This window comes from Podarcis tiliguerta (genome assembly GCF_965153285.1).
Source record: "Podarcis tiliguerta genome assembly, chromosome: 3".
Taxonomy (NCBI): Eukaryota; Metazoa; Chordata; class Lepidosauria; order Squamata; family Lacertidae; genus Podarcis; species Podarcis tiliguerta.
In genome coordinates this window covers 104,230,687-104,245,926 of record NC_139536.1, presented here as the reverse complement: position 1 = coordinate 104,245,926, position 15,240 = coordinate 104,230,687, and the positions used below count along the sequence as shown (strand labels likewise).

Below are 15,240 nucleotides of genomic sequence, written 5' to 3'. Positions count from 1 at the left end.
AGTTGAAGTTCAATAAACCTGACAGGTAAACCCCAGGCAGGCTGACCAGTTCCTTGATCTGCTTTCCCCAAATGAAAATAAATAAATACACAAGTTATCATCTCTTTCGTTAATTTCCCATCATGGAGCTCTGCAAGTTCTAAGGCAGGTTGGGGAATCTCAGGTAACCTTAAGGACTCTCCATCTAGCCCTCTGAACTCTTCCTAGGCCATTCCCACCCACCCCTGCTCTGTGCTCCTAGGATGCCTGTGCCTGGCTGGAATTTGTCCGCGATCAGAGATAGTTCCTCTCGCTTACCTCTAGATGGAGAGGGTATATGCAGAAACCTCAGACCTTGCATGGCTAGGACATAACCTACTGTACAAATTAAGGGTTAAGTACATAATTCGTTCCGGAGGTCCGTACTTAACCTGAAACTGTTCTTAACCTGAAGCACCACTTTAGCTAATGGGGCCTCCTGCTGCCGCCACGCCACCGGAGCCCGATTTCTGTTCTTATCCTGAGGCAAAGTTCTTAACCTGAAGCACTATTTCTAGGTTAGCAGAGTGTGTAACCTGAAGCGTATGTAACCCGAGGTACCACTGTAGTATATAGATACTGTTGCCCAGTGCTTTTTATCTAAAAAAAATGTTTAGGTGTACTCTCATTTTCCTGCTCATATTGAAATACTGCCCCCCAACAAGGCAAAACTTAGATTCACAAAATGTTTAGGGGTATGCGTATGTCTGCATACCCCTAGAAGAAAAAGCACTGCTGTTGCCCCCAGGACAGTTCAGTAGAGGAGGGAATTATTAGGTTGTCCAGATTTGTTGCAATAAATATTTGCAGAGATTTCTTTGAGTTCCCACCTCCTTCGTATACTTATTTGCCAACTGTCTGTTCCTGGTCTGGTATGTACCATAGAGAATCCCCCTGGTTATCTTGTAGCATCAGATGATGGGTGTTGACAGGATTGTAATCAAACTGAGGAAACTGAGAAACAAGAGGAAGGTATACAGTATGTTCAGAGGAGACCTCAACAAGGTTTGCAGAAGTACAAGGAAGTGGAAATTTGAGTATAGAAAGCAATGTTGGGAAGAAATAGGAAACAGGGAAGGGGGTGGAATAAGGCATGGTTGTCTGCTTGGGTCACTGAGCAGCAGTGTCCCACATTGCAACATTTTGATGTCAGCTTCACTTGTTGCATAATAACAGCCATAGCAAATGCAATGGCAATCAAATAGGGGGAACAAATGTGTGGTTCTTCATAACACTTCTTGGCCCAAAAGGGCATTAAATCCATCCTTCCATTCCACCCTGTTCATTCACTTCCTGCAGATCAATACATATACAAAGGTATTGCATTGGTTGCACAAAACAAATTTTTGTTCTGTGAAAGCTGAGTGCCTTGTATTTGAACCACTTTGATAGCACTAAATTTAAATACAGTCAAACCTCGGTTTTCGAACGTCTCAGCTGCCAAACATTTCGGAAGCCGAATGGCGAAAATCCAGAAGTGAATGCTTATGTTTTCGAATGAGCCTTGGAAGTCAAACAGCTTCCAGGGCGTGTTTCTCAATTTTCCCCATTGAATTTGCTGACAGCCCTTTGATCAGCAATTTTCGAACGTTTTTAAAGTCAAACAGACTTCCAGAATGGATTATGTTCAAAAACCGAGGTTCCACTATATAACCCTTTCAACAGCTGCTGTGGGATTTTTTTATTTTTTTTGTAAAGCTATACATTTATTGAATGAATGAATGGATGGATGGATGGATGGATGATAAAATCTGATATGGTAATCTGGTCATATTACTGGCAAATATTAACAGGCAGTGTATTCAGAATTGAGATTGCCATCACATGTTTAAATTTACCTCGATGACCATGAGGGCTAGAAACTTGCCTCTCCTACTCTCCATCCCCCTCACCCCTACACAGATTCTCACAAGAGTTAGTTTCTGACAAAAGGCGGACCTATTCTTTGCTCAGTTATAATATGTGAGGGTTTCTAGTGATCACAGGTCTGCATGCTGTTTCCCTTCCATTGGAGCTTCAGCCATTCGGCTTCAGTGGAAGAGAGTCAGATAGAAATTATTCCAGCTCTGGGCCTCTCATTCCAGGGCCATATGCCAGGAGAAGATGTGGGTCTTCTTCACGCTCCATAGCACTGGAGCTCCAATGCTTAAGAGAAACCACCTGCAGATTTTTTTGGCAGGTTCTATTTCAGGTCTTTCTCGCCATGGATGGAGCTCTCTCTCTGTTCCCAGAGAGGGAGATCCAATGGGATCTGGGTCCCTGGGATGCCCTCCCATGAACAAAAGTATTGTAGCCTGTTAACTATCTTGATGGCTAAGTCAATGCACAATGTCCTGTTTGGCAAAAGAAAACTGGTTCAACCCTTGTTAGCAGAAGAAGATGTCTAAAATTGTTTTATGTTTGGGTTTAAACAATCATATTGAGCATGGCTATAAACACTCCCCACATGCATTAGAGAATCTGTCTCTGCACATCTATCTTCCAAATCTGTGTTCTGTGCAGCTATTTGTTCTTCCGTTCAATAGAGAAACCCCCGCTTGCCATAGCAACCAGGGCATTAGCAATTCTGCCTCTGAGTTACAAAATAGTTTCTAAATGTGGCGCATCAATATGTAAAGTGAGCTCTAATAATTTTCTACATTGTTTCACAGAGGATTGGAGGAGTGCGGGAACAGATCTTTTATTGTATGAAACAAAACAAAAACAACAAAACAAATTGAGGATTGATCCAATTGCCAAACCACAGTCATAATTAATCTGCATTCTCATCCATTTGTCATCTTCTTGTCCGTAATACTTCTTTTTCTAAAAAGGCATGGAATCAAATGGAGGTAATAGCCAATGTAATGAGTCCAAAGAAACAGACATGGAGGAATAAACACTCAGCTACTGTAGCTGCTCCATAAATGCTTAGGTGAGTTTACACAGTGGTACAATAGGCAACTCTATAGCAGTTTGTGAACATATTGGGATTTAGGTTTCATTTCTCTTCCTCAGAACTCTCTAAGCCTTCACCAGGAGGATGCCCTTCAGATGTTACGGACTTCAGCAGCCAAGCTGGCTGGAAGTGATGGGAGATGCAGTGCAAAACATCTGGAGGGCACCATGTTGGCAGAGACTTGTCATTCTATGAAGTGCCACAACCCTTCCAAGAGGCAAAGGCACTTTCCTCATTCAGAAAGGCATCTTAGGCTCACAATCAATGGGGGGGGGGGGTCATATGACTTTCCTTTCCCTTCTACAAAGCCGGCTTCTTGTTAGTTTCATGGCTTGGTCCTGGATGGTTAGCCCTTGCCTATTCTGTTTGGGTCTTTTCAAAGTTATCCCAACTATATATGAGGTCACAGATTAGTGGCTCCTTTGTTGGTTGAATGCATTTAAAGATGTGTGGTGAATTTGGAGCCTAATTGGGATTTCTTAGAAGACTTAGTCTGATAAAAACATATTTTCCTTCTTCTTACCTGCCTCCCAAGGAAAAGAATATTCCCTCCCTTATTTATTTATTTATTTAGGAGGGCCTGCCTATCCCAACACACACAATTTCTCCAAAACAATGCAGGTCATTATCAAGTTGTTATAAAGATTGACATTTTGCTAGTAACAACGTGGTTCATTATAAAGATGGGCATTTTGCTAGCGAGTATAAATTCATTCAGGTGCATTAATTAAAAATGTCAATACTTTAACCCATCACCACACGAACGTCATGAAATGCTAACCATAAACTTTTCCTTTGAACACAGAATACAAAAGGCTTCCTTAGAACAAACTGATGAATGGAGTTCAGGCCAATAGGAATCTTTACATAAGAATGAGCCCATTCAAATACACCCAGCTCCTTATTCAAGAGTTTTATTCTTTGTTATTGTACCTTCGGAAATAATTTTTCCTGCTATTGAGATTTACGCAGTTTCATTTCATCATCAGATTCAAAAATATTGTACCTTCCGAGCTGTTAAGCACTCCCTTCTGTCTTCTGTCGCACACATACACAATGCAGGCCCTAACCCTTGCTTTACTTCAAAGAGCAGTAATAATCTCCTTTGTCCTCTCCAGTGATTTGTGAATGAGAAGTTCTGGCACGGAATAACAAAACACTGCTAAACAAGAGAGCAATCACTCATTCTGAAGGCAAAGAAATTCGCCTTTTCATATTTTGACCCTCTCCAAAAAGCAGAATTTCTCTCAATGCAGTGTCAATTTTGGATGTGCATTTTAAGAAAGAGGACAGGTTTTTTCCCCCTTAAATTCAAGAAATAAATGGAACATGATCAAAGGTAGTTCTGCTTCCCAATCAGAGTTGGACGTTGGAAATGACGAGGAGTTAAATCCCTTTATAGATCATATTTCTGAGTGTCTGCTCTAATTCTTGGTCACACACTCCTTTCCTCTGCCAAGTACTTTTCTTTCTTTCCTTGGAAACAAATGAGAGCTGAAGTGAACATGAAAAATGTTCATAATTTGGCGGATTTCCCCATTTTGCCATTCAAACATTGCCTGAGAAATTAAAAATGCAATGTGCCACTTCAAATGCTAGGAAATTTCACTCAGTCAAGGGAAAGAATCTGGAGGGTGAAGCTGATGTGATCAATATTGGTGTATACAAGAGAGAATACATTAAAACAATCCATAGATAGGCAACTTAAATGCTCAGTTCCACAACCTATCACAAGAGTCCCTTCTTTTGAGCTTTAACTTGATTGACTAACCTCACAGAGAAGGATTGGAATCATTCCATGATCTGGCTATATTGTTACCTGAGAAGTTTGTTTCCACCAGTGACCATAGCAGATATAAAGGTAAAGGTAAAGGTACCCCTGCCCGTACGGGCCAGTCGTGTCCAACTCTAGGGTTGTGCGCTCATCTCAAGAGGCCGGGAGCCAGCGCTGTCCGCAGACAGCACCAGCGCAGCACACGGAAACGCCGTTTACCTTCCCGCTATAAAGCGGTACCTATTTATCTACTTGCACTTGAAGTGCTTTCGAACTGCTAGGTGGGCAGGAGCTGGGACCGAAAGACGGGAGCTCACCCCGCCGTGGGGATTCGAACCGCCGACCATACGATCGGCAAGTCCTAGGCACTGAGGTTTTACCCACAGCGCCACCTGCGTCCCATAGCAGATATGGGTGTAGTTAAATTACAGATCACACAGCTATGGAGGTGAGACTCCACATTTAAGTTCAACAATGGGAACTAGAGCTTCTTCGCAATTACTACATCCCTTTCTATCCTCCATTCAGGCAAGCGAGAAGCATTATCAGAGTTCAAGACACATTCCATCCAGCCAAATACATTCAAGCATACATGGTGAGGGGCTTGGCTGGGAGGTTGTGTGGACTGTGAAGAGTCGTGAGGGTCAGATAGGGAAGTCTGGAGGTCCACATATGCCCCCTGGGCCTGAGCTACCCCATTCCTTCTCTTAGCAGTCTCTGGTACTATCACCAGTACCAATTTGGCTGATGGAAAAACTAGCTTTGTTTATACATTTGTTAAATTTCATGTCTCTTTTTATATAATGGTATTACCCTACTGCTATTTCATGTTTTGCTTTTCTTAGTTCACCAGCAAGTTAACCTGATTTTTTTTTTTTGTCCTATTAATATGGATTTTGTAACTCTGTGTGTCATTCCTGTACTGAACAAAATAGTCACTGGAACTTGTTATTTTCATCTATATATATATAATTGTGTGTGTGTGTGTGTGTGTGTTCATAGAAACCAGAGATGGGGAAGAATGTGGAAGAAGGATTTTCCTTTCAGATGGCATTTGTTGACTGACAGCTAGGAAGCTCTCTGCATCAGGACACCAAATCCAAACTGAGAGGTGTGTTATAACTCATATTTTTACTCACTCAAAAATACATACTATCAGATATCCTTCCATTCCTGAATAGCAAAAATAGAGAATGGAAAAGCAGGTGAAGTGTATACATGAGTTTTAAACTGCCCTATATATGTGTGCAGATGCCTTCAAATCAATTTCCAATTGTATTACACAGTTTCATCTCACGGAGAAAGCTATTTTGAAATCCATTCTCTTCTCTCAGTTACTCCTGGGGATCCAAGTGTGTAATGATTTCTGTTTTTCATTTACATGATTTGGGACTGTAAGAAGACAGTTCTCTCTCCAGCTTATCACTGTTAGGATGACTGTATCCTGCCCATTTCCCCATATATATTCTACAATCATTTTTCACCACCTGCTATTCTAATATTTTGGTTCCACGTTTGATTTTTTTGTATTAAAAAAAAAACACTTTGACTACCATTTGATTTATTCATTGATTTTATCAGTGTCTTTCAAAAGTCTATAAAAATATGTTGATAGATCTATCTTTCCTAGAGCTATGGCTAGAAGTTTTTTTTCCAGAGGTACTTCTATGTAACTTAAAAATTATATGGGCCACTCTAAAGCACATTTTGTGCTCAGTATCCACCCAAGCTAGTGAACAGTCAGCTGGTGTGTGAATGATGGCCACAAAATATCTGATTGCTGACTGCTGTTTACCACATCTGGAAACATTTGTTGTATTTCACATCTTTACAGCCCAGTCCTATGCATACTCATTTCACTGTGTTCAACGGGTCTTACTACCAGGACGTGGGTGGCGCTGTGGTCTAAACCATTGAGCCTCGTGGGCTTGCCAATCGAAAGGTCGGCGGTTCAAATCCCCACGGCAGAGTGAGCTCCTGCTGCTCTGTCCCAGCTCCTGCCAACCTAGCAGTTTGAAAGCATACCAGCACAAGTAGATAAATAGGTGCTGCTGCAGCGGGAAGGTATACGATGTTTCCGTGCACTCTTGCTTCCATCATGGTGTTCTATTGCACCAGAAGCGGTTTAACCATACTGGCCACATGACCACGGAAAGCTGTCTGAGGACAAACACCGGCTCCCTCAGCCTGAAAGTGGAGATGCACCCCAAAGTCGAATTCAACTGGACTTAATTGTCCAGGGGCCCCTTACCTTTACTCCCAGGAAAATGTGCACAAGTGTTTCTAAGGCTGCAATCCCATACCTACTTACCTAGAAGTAAGACCCATTGAGTTCAACCATCGTAGTCACTTCTGGACCATTTCTAACTTGACTTTTTTAGGTGAGCTGTGTAGGCACCTGATTACTAAAGACTGTGTTACTTTAATCAGATAGTTTTTGTTCTCTTTTTTTAATGGGAACAGTAGGTGTGAGCTGTCGCTGGTTTGGACAACATTATCTGGTTGCCCTTCCGACATCAGACTCTGTGAAAAGTGAGCAACAGACCAGAAGCAGTGCCTTTGTTCTCTCACCCAGTGACTTTCCTCTCTCCACATCTTCCTGCTCTTTTTTCGTTGTGGAAAAAGCCAAAGATTTTCACAATATTCAGGTAGTTGAGAGCAAAAGCAGGCGTCTTCCTTTGACGGTTTCTTTATGTACATCATTTCAGATCTTGCTCTCACTGGGCTGAATTCTATGGCTGGGGTAAGCCAGGTGACATGTCAGCTAAGCCTCTCTTCTTTGTTCAATGGATCAGTTTGATTAGAAGGGAATCTCAGGGTAAAGGAAGAATGGTTATAAAGGGTTGTGGCAGCTCATAAAGAGAGGCTGGATCAAATATCTAAAATCAAGATTTCTTCCCTGAGACTACATTTCAAACATTAAACATGTAAAATGGTATTTTAATTCAGCTTCTGGGAGGGGAAAACACCTTTTTCAAATTCCCCATTAACATGCACCCCATTATCTATTTTAGGATATATTCCTCTGTTAAGAGTACATCACGTACTCTGACCCTCTGTGGCCCTTCCACAGCTGATGCATCTCATATATTACCTTTGCCTACAATGGCTTACAGTACCAACATGCAGTGATATCTATAACAAGTGAATCCTGCCTAGCAAGAGGTCCACTCTAACACACTGGGAAACAGAAGAGCTACTGCAGCCTGCCCACCTCTCCAAAAGGGTATGGGAGAAAGTGATGCTAATATCTTTCTTTTTTTTTAAGAATATTTATTAGAGGGTTGGAAATTACAGAAAGAAAAAGAAAGAAAGAAAAGGAAACAATATAAAGTTAACGGAACATACAGCACAATTCCAATAAAAAAAACCACTACAACAATACCCCAAAAAAGACATTAAACACACACATCCAATATTCCATATCTTTACCTTTCATTAACTTAATTCATCGACCTCCTCACACCTCCCTTTTTTGTATTCTATTTCAATTAACTATTTCAGCAAATTCTTTCCATCTTGCTCAATTTTTGTTCTATAATTTATCTTAACAGTCTAACCTTAAATTTTCCATTTTATCCCATTATCAATCCATTTTTACTTAAGTCTTAATTACATTTCTGCTAAAACCATATAACTTCATTCCAGCATCCTTCTAACATTCATTAATTTTACAATGTTTTTGTAGATAGGCTTTAAATTTTTTCCAGTCTTCTTCCACCGACTCTTCTCCCTGGTCTCGGATTCTGCCAGTCATTTCCGCCAGTTCCATGTAATCCATCAACTTCATCTGCCATTCTTCCCGAGTGGGGAAAGTGATGCTAATATCCAATACCAAGTTACCAAGTCTGCTAGGCTGGCAGGTTGAGCACACTGCATTATAGTAGTGAGTCACGGGCAACTTACAACTCCCAGGAGCGATGCCTCAATGCCTTCCACATGCATTGCATCTGAAAGATTTTGGGTACCACATGGCAGGACAGAGTCTCAAAGAAGAGTTCTCCCAAGCGACATATACACTGGCTTGGTCATGTACACAGAACGGAAAATGGCAAGATTCCCAAGGATGTGCTCTACAGGCACCAGACTCGTTGACAGACCAACTCTGAGTTTCAAAGATGCCTACAAACATGACATGATGGCTGGCAGCATCAACCTTATTGTGTCGGAATCCCTTGCAGATGACCACAGTGCCCAGAGACAGACGGTCAGGTCATGTGTCCACAGCATTGACCAGAGGAGGCATGACCATTGGGATGAGCACAGAAAGAAGAAACGCCATGGTACACCTGCAACCAGATGCTTTCATCTGCCCCAGCTGCAATAAAACATGTCTCTCCCATATTGATCTCTGGAGCCACAGTAGGTGCTGTAACCATCCAATGGTTTGACTTCACCCCCCAAGGCAAACTCATCCATTGTCTCCTGAGACAGATGAATACCAATGTTATGTACTGAGTTGAATAGGATCCAAAATGCAGCAGTCTGATTGGTCCTAGAACAATAGGATCCAAAATGCAGCAGTCTGATTGGTCCTAGAACAATAGGATTCAGAATGCAGTAGGATGATTGGTCCTAGAACAATGCAGCAGTATGTTTGGTCTGCAGGAGCCACCCAACCCAGCTCCAGATGGAAGGGAATCCACAACCTAATTGGCCTACAGGAGAATTCCAGAATTAGCCAATCACGTGCAGCCCATTGTGTAAATAATGTATATAAAGCAGATACTTTGAGGGAACTTTCATTACTCCTCACCACTATGAGCTGAATAAAGAGCATGAAATCCACTCTCGACTCCAAGTATATTTCAGCCAACAACTGCAGCCTGTTATATAATACTGAAATGAGTTTTCTTCCTGATTTGATTGTGGAGCATTTCTCTGTCTTCCTATTAATTATTCATTCATCCCACACTTTCCCATTCATTTCCCTGAAACTTTCCTAGCTGCAAGAAGTCCATCTCTTACTTTTTAAAGTGGATTTGTTGTGCTAGGGCAACAGAGTTCTCTAATCCACTTTAATTGTGCAAAGTTAAATCCCCAGTGTGTGTGTGAGACAGAGAACCCCTCCTGCAAAATACTGACAGTGGAGGCGACCTCAGATGGGGTGTAACCTCTCTGAAAACAAAATAAGAAGCCAGTCTGCCTGTGGATTCTTATTTGGCCTTTCTAAGCATCTGCCTATATTAAAAAAAAAAAAAAAAGCCCATAGGCATTTTATGCGCTGCAGCAAATAGGGCACGATGAGCACACCTGAGCCACGCAAGTCGTAAAAAGACCAAAAAAGGTGTGAGATTGCACAGCTGTTTCCCTGAAACCCTGAGGAATCCCTGCAAAAGGTCATTGTCAGCTCTCACTTGCCCTGGGATGGCCAAGGCAGAGCAGGTGCTTTGGCTGCCCTAATCACAATGTTTCAGAAACGTACAATTCATTGGAGGAAAGGGTGGTCTGGAATGTAATTACCCACTGCCTATTGCCAGATACAGTTAAATCAAATTAGGTATGTTGTGCTCTGATGTCATCGCATTGGGTATGTGGGGAGAATTTCAGTCCCCTGAAATTGATACTCTTGAGGCAAAAATTGACCCTGGAGAACATTTAGCATTACTTCCTAATCCCTTCAAAATGGGTTAGATTCTGCAGCTCCGAGTCTTATAGATTGACATGTTGTCTGCATTTCTTTCTCTTCCCCTTTATATTGGAGTATTCTTCAGTCAGGTTGATGCTAGTGCCACATCCCAAGAAAGCAAAGAACAGATTTCTAAATGTGCAATTATGAAGGTTTAGTTGGAGCAGCAACACACAGAATTTAACTGAGAGTTGGGGGAAGCGTGTTAGCATACAAATCTTAAATAGGAAAGTGACACCTCATATGCCTTAGAAACGTAGGACACAGAATTTGTTTTGTTAACATGGATTTAGCATGAAAACCCTTCAAAGATGTAACACCTTTGGGTTTGTTTGGGTTTTTTTAAGCTGGCAATGATAAGAGACTATATTCATTTTAATTAAAAAGAAAACTCACAATGAAGTCCTCTGGGACAAAAAAATAATCAAACTTTCGAAATTCGCCACTTCAGAAGCAATAATGCTTTTTTGAAAGTATAATTTAGGCTGTATGTCAAGAAACAGAATGTTTTATTGTTCTGCCATGCTTAGGATAAAACTATTTTTGCTTAAGCTATTTTGGCATGTCACATTATCTTGAAGCATTTCAAAATAGAATGACTTGAAATGCTCACATTGAAATGTTTGGCTACAGCAGAAAGCATTCCATAAATGCTCATCTCAATGGCCATGTATTAAGGCACTGACTTTCCGCTCTGGATTTATGTCAGTGCAACAAAAAGGAGGTGCAGCTTAGACAGTCTGCAGATTCTTGAAAAGACTGTCACTGGATATATATAAAATATGTATCCATTTCCAGCAATGATCCCTATGTCACAATGGGTTGAAGTTGTCCTGCACACCCTGGAAGCCTGGCCTAGACTTAGCAAGAGAAGAGGAAACCAATGCTAATGTCCACATTTCTTCTACCTCCTCTTGGCTTGCCTTCCTAGAGGCAAGCAGGCAGATAAGAAGAAGAAGAAGAAGAAGAAGAGTTTGGATTTGATATCCCACTTTATCACTACCTGAAGGTGTCTCAAAGCAGCTAACATTCTCCTTTCCCTTCCTCCCCCATAAGAAACACTCTGTGAGGTGAGTGGGGCTGAGAGACTTCAGAGAAGTGTGACTAGCCCAAGGTCACCCAGCAGCTGCATGTGGAGGAGTGGAGACGCGAACCCAGTTCCCCAGATTACGAGTCTACCACTCTTAACCTCTACACCACACTGGGAAGGAACACCCAGGGTAACACTAACAGCAAAACCGGCTCAATATATTTTGCTGCCTGAGGCACAATTGCATTCTCTCTCAGGAAATATACAGGGGCCAACTGGACTGGTAGTTGAATACTGGTCCATTACTGGTGAAAGGACCGCAGTTGAGGACAGAAGGCTAGCATATGGGGTACAAGGCAGGCCATGTGGCACCCCCAACACTGTCCACTCCCTGCACCTCAGCAGCTGCCGTCTGAGGCAGCTGCCTCACTTTGCTTTATCATTGGGCCGGCCCTGAGTAACAGTAACAACTTTATTTACTTAGTTATGTGCCATAACAAAGGGGGGGGGCATTCAGAGTTGAGTTATAAATTTGGGTCATCATTTCCTGGCAGCACAAACAGAGAAATGTGCAAGGCAATAATATAATTTTCCTTCTCTTCCTTCTCCACCACACACACCCAATCTGTTCTTGGAGTCCACCCCAATCCTCAGGGGAGGGGCATGAGAATAAGCTATGTTATACAAACAGAAGTCATTGTGTGAACTAGGCCGCTTTGTTGAGTCCAACCCAGTATTCCTTACTGGAAAGGGAACATGTGAATACATTATCCATAGCTGGAGCAAGATTTGGAAGAGGGACTAGAGGAGTTGTTTTGACCCACTATTATCCTGTGAAGGTAGGGGTTCCTTCCACTAGAACTCCCCTTTGCCCTGTTTGGACTCCCAGGGTGTACATTTAGGAGACTAATTTAGTATCTTTCACCTAATGAATCAGAAAAGAAGAATATTCTTGTTTATCTCTAAAGGAGGTGACCTTCCAGGTGTTGCTGAAGGACAACTCCCATCAGTCCTAGAAAGACTGTCCAATGGCCAGGGATAAAGGAACCACACCTGTTCTGAAGCCAGCCCATAGCAGGAGGAGTGTGTGGTACTGTCGTCACTGAAGCAGGCAGAGTTCAGAAAGCCTTGGGGTGAGGATGAGTTCTTCTGGAGACAAGACATATGGTCAAAGGTTTATATAAAGTGAGGTCTAGTATTGTGTGATCAGTCAGTGGTTAATGAGTATGTAATTCACTTTGCCAAGAACTGGAGAATGCTACTGCAACCATTAGGTTAGGACTTTAGAGCAGAATGAGTGGGAAGACCCCCAAATGCAGTAGGGGTAGCTTAGCATATTTTGGAAGTAATACACAATACCATCTGAAGTCCTATGCACTCATAAAACCATTAAGCACAGAGTCTAATAACCTAACTGCACAACTTAGTACATGGCACAACTTTTGGGTTAGGACATTTCCAGTGAGACACAGGTGGCTTTTGGTTCTTGAAGTGAAGATTAATCCTGGTGATTTTATAGCTTTGGGCTTTGTTTGGAGGGAAATGTAGCAAGAGAAGAAGGAGAAGGAGAAGGAGAAGAAGATCCTTAAGAGGCCTGAAGGCTAAATGTTCAGTCAATGTTCAGTACTTCCCTTTGCAATTAGTACATTTAAAAAATAATAATATTGATGTAACCCCCTCCTTGTGTGCAGCTGAAGACAACTGTTGTCCCTCTCCTCCTCTTCTCTAAAATGTTTGAGAGGTAGATGTTAAGAGTGGAGATAATACTGTAGCAGTTCCCCCAGAAAATAAAGCCAATAGACTCAGATTTGTCTTGTACAGCTCCAATAAAAAGCTAACAGACCGTTTTCACAGAAGCCCAATAGTCATCTTCTTACTTTGATTAGCACTCCAACTTCTTCCTGATGCTCTCTTCCTGTCTTTTAGCCTCAGAGGTAGTTCTGATATACAGATGGCCTCTGCTAAATGAAGCATATAGGGAGACAGCTCGATTTCTGGTGGCAGCTGTCCCAGGTTGAGTTCGACAAACTAAAATCTCATGACATCGCTGATCAGGAAGGTAACTGAGCAGGTGGTCTTTCCTTCCACCCAAACTTCTATATGTGTGCTCAAAGTAGAATTTGCATTTCCCAATGGCCCTTCAGGAGTTGAATTTGTTGACCTTTTATCCATCTTCTCTGATACACTGGGATGTAGCTACAGGGAATATGCCAGTGGTTATGCTCAGCCAGTAGATCTAAATAAGTTGAGAAGGATTTATTGACAAAAAGATGAGAGTGTTTGCATTAGAGAATTGCTATTAAGGAGGGTGATCAGATTTCTAGAGATTAGTTAGGCCAGAGCTTTATAACCTGCATTTAAATTAGGAAAGTATTAAAGCTTACAATATTCAAAATCCAAAGTCGAAAAATGACTAGCATTTAAATAAAACAAAATAAATTGTTTTGGTTCTATTTTGATAATTGTAAGTACTGAAATATAGGATGCACTATAATATTTTTGGCATCTGGGTGACAAATAGTGGAATCAGTGGCTGCATAAATTCTAAATGTGGCTGGATTTTTAAAATGAATTTTGTTTACTTGGTTTTTTTAGATTTATAGCCTATATACTCATTCTAAAGACTGGGCATAACAATTTAAACACATAAAAATGACATTATATGGAATAAAAATTCCCCACATTAAAAATATGTCTACAAATTCTCTGCTGACTTTCACTGTTTTGATGATGATGATGATTCATTATGATAATTTTATTACTTTACATATTTTAAGAAAACAATCTCAACCTACATTAAAACATCAAATAAAACTATCTAGAATAAAACATTACAGAAGAAAGTCAAATATAAAGTATCCATTCAAAGCAACATAATTAACAAAAATGTTATCTTCAAGATTTCAAAATAAAAACATTACAAAGGAAGTCAACTACAGAATGCACATTTAATGCAGCAACGTTAGCAAAACAATAAAAAATAAACATTTGAAAAGAAAACATTACTAAAGGAAGTCAAATTTAAAATGCACATTTAAAGCAGCACAATTGGCAAGAGAATAAAGTATTATCATAAGCACAGAACATATTTGCTGCTGTTACTGCCAATCCTGTCTATGGTACTTCATGGCGGGCAGTGGTTATGAAAGCTCAGGCTCAATGACCTTGGTCTGCACCAAGAAACAGCCAAATTATTCCAAACAGAACACATAATTCTAATGATGGATTTTCCCTGGCATAGAATGAGAATGTCAGAATATTCCATCACTCAAAGATACATGCATTCTCTTCTTTGTCAAGACTGTTTGAGGCCTATGACAATATATGAGAGTAGCAGGATGTGCATAGCTTCTTGGAGCATAAGATGTTGGGCATGCAACCATTATGTGAATTCTCCTGCATTGTCAGGATGCTGTCAGCAGCTCCTGGCTGGTTGCTCAGGAAATTATAAAGACAGGAGAAAGTTTCTTACTGTCCCTTTTGAATTCAATCTTTACAGAGAGAGACTTTAGAAACCAGCTTCTTGGATAATGGCGTTGTCTCGAGTGAATCTCCACCACCCCGTCTCTCCCACTTCCTCATTTGTCACTTCTACAGGTGCTGCTAAGTGCCCTCTGTCTTTAATAATAATAAATAATAATAATGATGTTTTATTTATACCCCACACTCCCCAGCCAGAGCCGGGCTCAGGGCGGCTAACACCAGTAAAATTACAATAAAAACATAATGGGGGGTGGGGGGGACCAATTTAAAATACAGGTTAAAAATACAATTTCAAATGCAGCCTCATTTTAATAGTAGCCCATAGATCAAGACCATAAGGGGAGGGAAACATAAGGGTCAGACTGAGT

The 15,240-nt window shown here is 41.1% G+C and overlaps 1 long non-coding RNA gene across 1 annotated transcript; it reads right to left on the bottom strand.

The window, feature by feature from the left end:
* Positions 1-13,196: 13,196 nt before the first annotated feature.
* LOC310673585 lies at positions 13,197-14,954 on the bottom strand. The gene is made up of 2 exons (XR_014509139.1): positions 14,862-14,954; positions 13,197-13,625 (listed from the first exon to the last, which is right to left on the bottom strand). It is a non-coding gene; the product is annotated as an uncharacterized lncRNA (long non-coding RNA).
* Positions 14,955-15,240: the final 286 nt, after the last annotated feature.